The sequence below is a fragment of the Ruditapes philippinarum genome, unplaced genomic scaffold (assembly GCF_026571515.1).
Source record: "Ruditapes philippinarum isolate M1 unplaced genomic scaffold, ASM2657151v2 ctg3848_1_1_1_1, whole genome shotgun sequence".
Lineage (NCBI taxonomy): Eukaryota > Metazoa > Mollusca > Bivalvia > Venerida > Veneridae > Ruditapes > Ruditapes philippinarum.
In genome coordinates, this window is record NW_026857841.1 from 86240 (window position 1) to 95425 (window position 9186).

At 30.8% G+C, this 9186-nt stretch overlaps 1 long non-coding RNA gene across 1 annotated transcript; it reads right to left on the reverse strand.

The window, feature by feature from the left end:
- Positions 1 to 2595: 2595 nt before the first annotated feature.
- LOC132751213 (uncharacterized) lies at positions 2596 to 8845 on the reverse strand. Its single transcript, XR_009628652.1, has 3 exons — positions 8773 to 8845; positions 5707 to 5803; positions 2596 to 3139 (listed from the first exon to the last, which is right to left on the reverse strand). It is a non-coding gene; the product is annotated as an uncharacterized LOC132751213 (long non-coding RNA).
- Positions 8846 to 9186: the final 341 nt, after the last annotated feature.

A 9186-nucleotide genomic window follows, 5' to 3' on the forward strand; every position in this document is an offset into this window, starting at 1 on the left:
TCGTTGAACTTCTTTTTTGTTTGGATTTTTTCCTTTATTTGTTTTAACTCTAAAAATATAATGTATATATAATGTAAATGTGGACATATTTTTCATTTCCTTTTATCCTCCCTTTTCCTTGTGAAGAAATATGTGGGTTATGAATATACAAATCAATTGTTTGTCGTTGTTTCTTTAAGATATTGGAAGATTGTGAGGTTAATGTTGGCTTACGCATGTATCACTGGTTATTTATTTCCTTTGTTGTAAAGATGCGGGATGGTAATATATACAGGATCATTACTTGTTGTTGTTTCTGAAGATTTTTGTTATCAATTTATTAATCTGTACATTGTGTTATTAAAACAAGTTACAAAAGATGAGTGTATTGGGAACATTTTAATAAAGAATGAAAGAAATGAGAATGCTGTAATAATAAGTATTATTCTTTGGTAAAAATTCATTATGTTAAAGTCATTCATAAAATATAAACATTTAAAATGGATTTATATTTTTCCCAAATGTGATAGGAAAATATGTAATGCATAATATTATTTTAGTTACTTTTTTGACATACAGAGTTAATCATTGACATCTTAGATTTGCTAATTTTTAAAAATATATGACATAAAAAGTTCCTATTGAAATGTTAATAAGAAAAAAACTATTACAAAGATTTTGGTAGAATAAGTACACATTTGTTTAATATAAATCATAATGTATTTTGTTTTGTCTGCTTATTTTCGGAAAAATAAATGGATAATCAATCTTTGGTTACTGAACGTTTAAAAACATTATTGTCACATACAATCTATATTATGTTAATTGTAGCATAGGTCTTTACTCTTTTTAACATAAGTTAAAATAAATACCTTAATGTATTGCTTTTGTAATAAATTAACTTTCCAAACCGTAACATATCATAGCTAAGGAACCATATGGAAAACCTTGCTGAAAAGATTTCCTGTACACTTCTTGAAGTCTTTGCTACGGTTCTTGACACTAAAATATCTCGTAGTTTTTCAAAACCGTACACTGCATAAAATATAATGCTCAACGCTAGAACGATAAACAAATCCGTTTTTTTTTCAGAGAGAAAACCATGATGTTCATCCGTATGCAAAACTTTATATCTTCTGGCAGTTACAGTATATAGTGAAAAAATCAACAAAGGGCCATAATTCTGTTGAATTTAGTCGCAGCAAAAAATCCTTCCTTTACTACCATCTACACATTAATGTTGTTCATCCCTGGAAGTTTAAGCAGACTCTGCCATCCAGTTTAAGAGGAGTTGCGTTCACAAGATTTCGGCACGTACGGACAGACGTACGGACGGACGGACGGACGTACGGACGGACAAGTGCAACGCTATATGCTCCCCACTTTGTGGGGGCATAAAACATGATAGAATTAGTATACATTTGTTTAATATAAATCATAATGTATTTTGTTTTTGTCTGTTTATTCTTGGAAAAAATAAATGTGTAATTTATGGTTACTGAACTTTAAAAAAAAATATTGTTACATACAATCTACATTATGTTTATTGTAGCATAGGTCCTTACTCTTTTAAACATAGGTTGAAACAAATACCTAAATGTATTTCTATTGTAATAAATTAACTTTCCAAACTGTAACATATCATAACTAAGGCACAACATGGAAAACCTTGCTAAAAACACTTCTTGAAGTCTTTGCTATGGTTCTTGACACTAAACACTGCGAAAAATATACTGATATACGGGAATATACGGTCCCGTATTTTTGACATATACGGCGTGTACGGGATGTATTCGTCGAATATACGGACCAAGTATACGAGTCCGTATAGGGAACACCGGGTATACGGGAAGTCCGTATATGCATCAGGCATATACGGAATTCCGTATTTGCCCCATATACATGTACGTATATTTGTTTGTACTTCTGAAGTATACGGAGAATTTAATCCCGTATACGAACTATATCAAGGTTGTTATCTTTAGTATACTATAAATATACCAAGCATATACGGGACCGTATTTTCTACATATACAGAGGATATACAGACCCGTATTTCCTACGTATACAGAGGATATACGGAACCGTATATTCTACATATACATAGGATATACGGACTCGTATTTTCCACATATACAGATGATATACGGAATCGTATTTTCTACATATACAGACGATATACGGAATCGTATTTTCTATATATACAGGGGATATACGGAATCGTATTTTCAATATATACAGGGGTTATACGGAATTGCATTTTTTAGTTGTCCACAGGGAATACAGAACTATATTTTCTTGATAAAAGAAGATACAGATAATATCAAAAGCATGCATTTACATATAAGTGACACGTATGCATTACCGAAATGCAGACTTGTACAATAGAACATGTTTTATTACACATTTTGAATGGGAACTGTAAAGTCATATGCTTAAGAACTTTATCTTCACAATTGGAGTATTTCAAATGATAAAGTAAAAACCAAATCGAGTCACTCTTAAATATTTATTATTTCATAAACATATATTCAATATGTATACATATATGTAACAAAATAAACATGTCTTCGCTACAACAGTCATATATTGCAAGCCTTATTCCAGAGGGACAAATTAATGTAGCGTTGCAACGGAACGGCGATATACCGTTATGTTGCGATACAGAGTCATGAAATACGTATCACGGTGGAGAAAAACCGCACTGCGATATTTTCTTTAGAGATCGAATTATACATGTACAGTTTTCGATATTTGCAAGCCGTAACCTTTATGAATTGCATGTTGTTTAAATCTAGAAACAACTATACCAACTTGAAGTTCTTTTCTATTCAATGATTTTTATGAGCCACTTGTATTACACCTATAAAACATTTTAAAGATATTCATATCATTTGTTCGTGTTAACATTCACATATTATTTTAGGAAAATGAGTCCATAGCACAAATTGATTATTACAGAAAGTTTTAATAATAATCATTAAAACTAAAAATCCGTATTCACAGAAATTCGTCACTCAAACACAGTTCTTAAAAGCACTTAAATACATGTATATCAATCATCTATAGGAATGTTACGTAGACCAGTGTGACGGTGTCTATTTCGTGACGTAGGAAATGTTATCTCCAGATATTACAATCTTCTTCGGCATGTGTGTATCTGAAAAAGAGAGTTTAAAATCTTGTTTAAATAGTGTCTTGAAATAGTTATCACAACTTTCAAAAAGACTATACACAAGCATTTTTTAAGCGTATACATATATACATTTTTTTTTTCTTACGCAAATTTCAAAATTATTTTATATTATTAGGATAAAGATGTCATTTATAAGCAACCATTTACACAGGATTTAAATGAAATGATTAATCTATGACGGATGATAAGTTATATGTATTTGTTATAAAACCTTTACGAATATATTTATTTCACACCTGTAATATAAATGATAATGGTATCTTTGTTCTATGTAAAGAGTGTTTTATTGATAAAAATATATTAATACAAAATAACATTGTATTGGGAAAAAGTGCTGACATAATCTTTTTGATCGTTTTACGATGTATATTAGCATCGTTAGTAGGAGTCAATTCGTTTGAAAAAAGGCTTAAAAAGTACAGATATTTGCTACTCAGATGTAGATCCGTGTTTGCACAATGATATCCAGTTAAGTAAAAGGCGGAATACCCAGCTATACTTCTCATTTATATAAAAACGTTAATCTTAACAAATTTGGATTATTGTTTGTTTCAATTTCAATTGTTTCAAAAACTATCTCAGCAACGAATGAATACCTTCAATATACAATAGTGTAGATTAATATTTTTTTATTGTTAAGACTGTTTAACTAGGTAAGTTGACAATAGAATCTCTTACAGTGTGCTATATCTAAAAATAAAGTGATAAATCTCACAAAATATAAATCAAAATATCCTCCCTTGCCTATAGCATTTATCTGATAGTATGAAATCAAATTCAGATAATAAAATATACGTATCATATGTGACAATTGCATTAAAATAACATAGGAAATATTTTAGTTAATACATGCGAATTCGACTATTACGTGCGCACGTGAAACATTTACGTATCAACGCAATATGTTTTACGTGTACACAAGTACTGTGCGTTTAGTATAATAATTAAGTGACGAGGTGGTCAAGTCCACTATCCAGGTGTAAAACAGCTATCATATTGTGTTTATTATCTTCAAACAGGCTAGCTATATAAATTAAATTATCAACAAATTTGCCAACTCTCACTCTCAGCGTAATGCAGTAGGTAAGGTTGTGGTAAATATCAATTCAAGACGGCTAGGCTCGGATTGCACCTTTTTCCCAAAAATATCGCTTTATAATTATCAATCAGGCAAGAAAGTTTTGTATCATTTATTGTAAGATTATAAATGCTGTGATATTTTCTATTAACTTCTCATTTTGTTTTAAATGTAGGTATATTTAGCCCTATTTAGCAAATTGGTGCAAACTTATACGGAATGCATGATACTGTACACAGACTGTTTCAACTATAGTTAAGTTTGCACGAAATACTATTGCACTGCAAAAGTACTATGACTATACTACATACTATACAGGATAAAAATCACTATCATCCGTGCATGTATATCTAAATTATTAAATATCATAATAAACCTGCCTTTATATCCCAATTCATTTTTCTAATGTAAAATTTAAAAAAATATATGGAAAGACAAACGCAAAAAAGTAAGACAACTTGTGAGGCTCGAACTTGTGATAAAATTTAATGTGTATGAAGTTCTAATGACTTTACTAACTTTGCCATCAAGACATTTCAAATTCTGTTTCTTATCTTACATTATATTCGCTTTGAATTCAGACTAATGTTGTTAACTTTAGTGTACATGTACAAAAGAAAATGTAACGTCACTCTCACATTATCAAAGTGGCGTACTTATCGCTTACGCACGTAGTAACTAAAAAAACTATCATTAACATATATAAAAGTGATTAAACTGTAAAGAAATACATAATATGAGCCGTGTCACAACAAAACCAACATAATGGGTTTGCGACCAGCATGGATCCAGACCAGCCTGCGCATCCGCGCAGTCTGATCAGGATCCATGCTGTGCGCTAGCCGTTTCTCTACTTGTAATAGACTTGGTAAGCGAACAGCATGGATCCTGATCAGACTGCGCGGATTCGCAGGCTGGTCTGGATCCATGCTGGTCGCAAACCAATTATGTTGGTTTTGTCATGACAGGGCTCATATTTTTTGATACAGTAACATGTTTAAGAAAAGAAAACTAATTTAATAAAATAAAGTCGCATGCACAGTGCATCTATATCAAACCATTGTGTGTGTTCGAGTTAATTCTTATATTTTATATATTTGATTTTTGCATATTAAAAGCAAGTATATTTTAGCATTTTCAAATGCGCGGCAAAATGCTTCTATCATATAATATTATGCCTTAATTGACGTCATTTTATGAAGTGTGACATCATTCCGCCTAAGAATTGATTCTAACAAGATATAAAAGAAAACCAATGTATTTATAACTAACCACATTTATTCAATTCAAAATGAATGATTAAGGTTGACTTTGCCTTGAGAAAGAATAAAACACACGATGTCAATACAGATGGGAATATATGAGTCTGGGTAACTCTTCTTTACAGACAGTACGGCCGTATAATTGTCTTATTTTATTCACAAAACACAACAATATATATACGTGAACTTACATCTATATAACTTGCTACCATACTTTGCTTCATCTATAATTGCTGTAAAGAGGGCACAGCTGCATTTCTAGAAGATTTAAACACGCTGTACACTGTCCTGAAAAAATCATAATATAACTTCAGCATAAAATGATTAAGAGCACATTGAAAATATTTCATAAGTGATCACATGTGTTAATACTGTAGGAACGTGTTCACTTTTATGTGCATGTGTAGTTATGTATGTTTGTGTGTTCGTGCGTGCATGCGTGTGTTACCATATTGCTTTATGTGAAATGTAAGTCAAAATATGGAATGTCGAAAAATGTGTGATGTACAAAGGCTCAATACAGTTTTTCAAGCGTTTAAATTTATTTATAACGAAATATTAAATAACTATTTCCTCAAACAGGCGCGTGTTTGTGACTAACCCATGCGATATCACCTTATGCGTAGTGTTTATCTTAAAAACTAAACAAAGAGTTTTAATTATAATAAGAAAAAAATAATTAAATTTTAATTTGTCCAATAAAAATCCAATGTAAATGTTGAAAACTCAGTTCATGTATATACAATTTAAAACCTGAATAACGTAGATAAATAACCAAAAATATCAAATGAAAACCAAGAGTTGTCTGTCCTGAATTGCGAGTAAACTCGATCTTGCTAATTACTATTAATGCTAAAACAATACAAACAAAACCGTTTTAAAACTTCTGGTTCGTTGCGATATGTTATATTCACGAGTTTTAAAATTCTTACACCGACAACAGGTTCCTGATCTAAGCTTCGTATCAATGTGAACAGCATGGATTCTGATCAGACTGCGCGGATGCGCAGGCTGGTCTGGATCCATGCTGGTCGCAAACCCATTATGTTGATTTTGTCGTGACACAGCTCATATCTTTTGACACCAAGGGTAAGTGAATTAACAGTTAACTGTTAACTTTAACACCTGTCGGCCATATAACATGCAATCATACAGATATGTATCTGTCATTCTTTGAATTAATGTAAATGAAAAATTCTGACAAATATACTTAAGGACAATGAAAACGCACGGTCGGAATAATTGCATTTTAACAAGGAAAATATATTTCTCTTAAGTATTTTTTCACAGTTTCATAAAACCGTATGCATTCCGGTCATTTAGATACCAAAGTTATGAAAAATGATTGCATTTTAAGGAAGTTATTGCATGATAAAGACAGTACGCGAAAAATCAAAAGTAACACTTTTCGCTAATTGTGATAAGTTCACAACAGAAAACAGATTTAATCAATTCATTGTTACTTTATGAAATGAAATTTTTTTTTTTTTAAACTGTTAATTATTTACTTGTTTTTGTACACCTTTCTAGAAATGTTAGACACAAATGGGCAATTAAATCTTTTATGAAAATGAATATTAAACTAGCAAATGGTCAGTTTAAGAAATCGTAAAAGCTCGCATTGAAATTGCATATACACACTTTTCCTCTATAAAAGGTGCTTAATTTCAAGCACTACTGAAGACTTGCTAGCAAATTGTATGTAATGATTCTACAAAGAATTAAACGCTTGGTAGATTTAGGACGGATTCAGTCTGGTCTATCTTACAATTAAATTTGGTATTATCAAAGCGCCAACCGTTTTGGTGTCCATCGGGCTTTACCAGCGTTTTCGCAAGTACACTACAGGCTGAATGGCGTTAGATTCCACAGGCGACTATCCGCACTATAAGGTCTATGAGGCGACGATGTCAACTGTAAGAGACGCTGATGGAGGATATTGTCGTTTCTAAAGATCCCGACGGTGACATTACGAATAGACATTTATTATGAGTGACTTTGTTTTGGATTTTTATTTTGGTTTTTGCCTTGGTTAAGTTTGCATTACTGTGATGAAAAAGTGTGATTTTGGGATTTTCACCTAAGGTTCTTCGATTTACTGTTGTACATTTGATTTTAAACATTTTGAATTATTTTCAGTTGTTAAGTTTGCGTTTTGTATTAAAGTTATGATATATATCTAATGGAGTCGTAAATGTTTTGTTTTCATGTAATAAAATGCATATAGTGCGGGCGTGCGTTTTCATTGTCCTTAAGTATATTTTCATTTTATTTATTCATTTAAATGTATAATGATTTAAATAACAAAGAAATATTTGTTTGCTATGTTTGTTTAAGATTTGTATTCATTTAAGAATAGGTTAATATAAATAAGAAATATATAACAACATGTGTACAGAAACTTAAAAAAGTGAATAAAATTGAAAAGAGCGGAGTCTTTAAATTGACTTATGTTTGCATCAAATAATGGGGATTTGTATAAAAATAAAAACTGCGAATATAAAACAAGTATTCTGCTCGTTAAATTATCAAGACTGAGAAACAATTTTATCTAAAAATTTATAAACCTATTTTTTAGAAGTACTAAGCAATTTTCTTTTATAATATGTTAATCTGATAATTTTTTTTATTATATTGAATAGATAAAAAATAACCTATTTTTCGGCTATCAATTTCATAAATTACTATTAAAATAAATAGAATTTGAGTGTCTCTTTTCAGCTTGATTGCACATTGATTCGCACCCCTGATTTTAAGTGATAATAGAGATCGCTCAAGATTATAAAGTCCAATTAGTTGACCAATCAAGCATACATAGGTCGTGTCACACACACTGATTAATCCCTTTGTACTACCATGTCCAGGGGCTGTAATACCTTGACATCTTCGATGTTTAAATGTCGTAATTTTTAACTCGGTGTCTTTTTTACCCTGAAGGGAAGTTATGATTAACGCATTTATCAAATGCCCTTTTCATTTTTTTGTTTTTGCATTTTTCATACAAATTATTAATTAAACAAGATACAGTTTAGAAATCAAAATCAAACTCGTATCCTCCCAGTCTAAATTTAGGGATATATCCCTGCTTTAATTATCTAATCCGGCGGCCATATTGGATAGCGAAACAGATTAAACAGTGTTAAAGTTTTCTAAAAACAAATCAGTTTAACCCTGAAATAAGCTGTTGTTCACAAAATGCAACTATTCTATTGATCGCATATTGATATTGCAACGATAAAAAATAACTTTTAACCTACCTTGTTTTGCAATATTCTGAATTTTATTAACCTCCATTTCCAATCCCGTTTTTTCTTTTTTCATTTCGCCCGCGCAATTTCTGATTGGTTGATATGATTCACGTGATACAAAACCAACGCTTTAAACTCATTGGCTGTTTTGAAAACGCGTGATATGCCTAGATACCGTTTGTGTAATAAAGCATTTAGCATTGATAATGCAACGAATTTATATTTAGGTCAGTGATAATGCGGAAGAAACCAGCATACTAAGACCTTTATTCGATCCAAAATAATGCAATACTCAATTGGAAATATCATGTATCCATAAACGATAACTTTGCATACATGTATAACATAACCATTGATACTTTTTCATAGGCAAAACTTTGATTCTAATGCTCAATCGGTTATTTAATTTTTTGATAATAATAA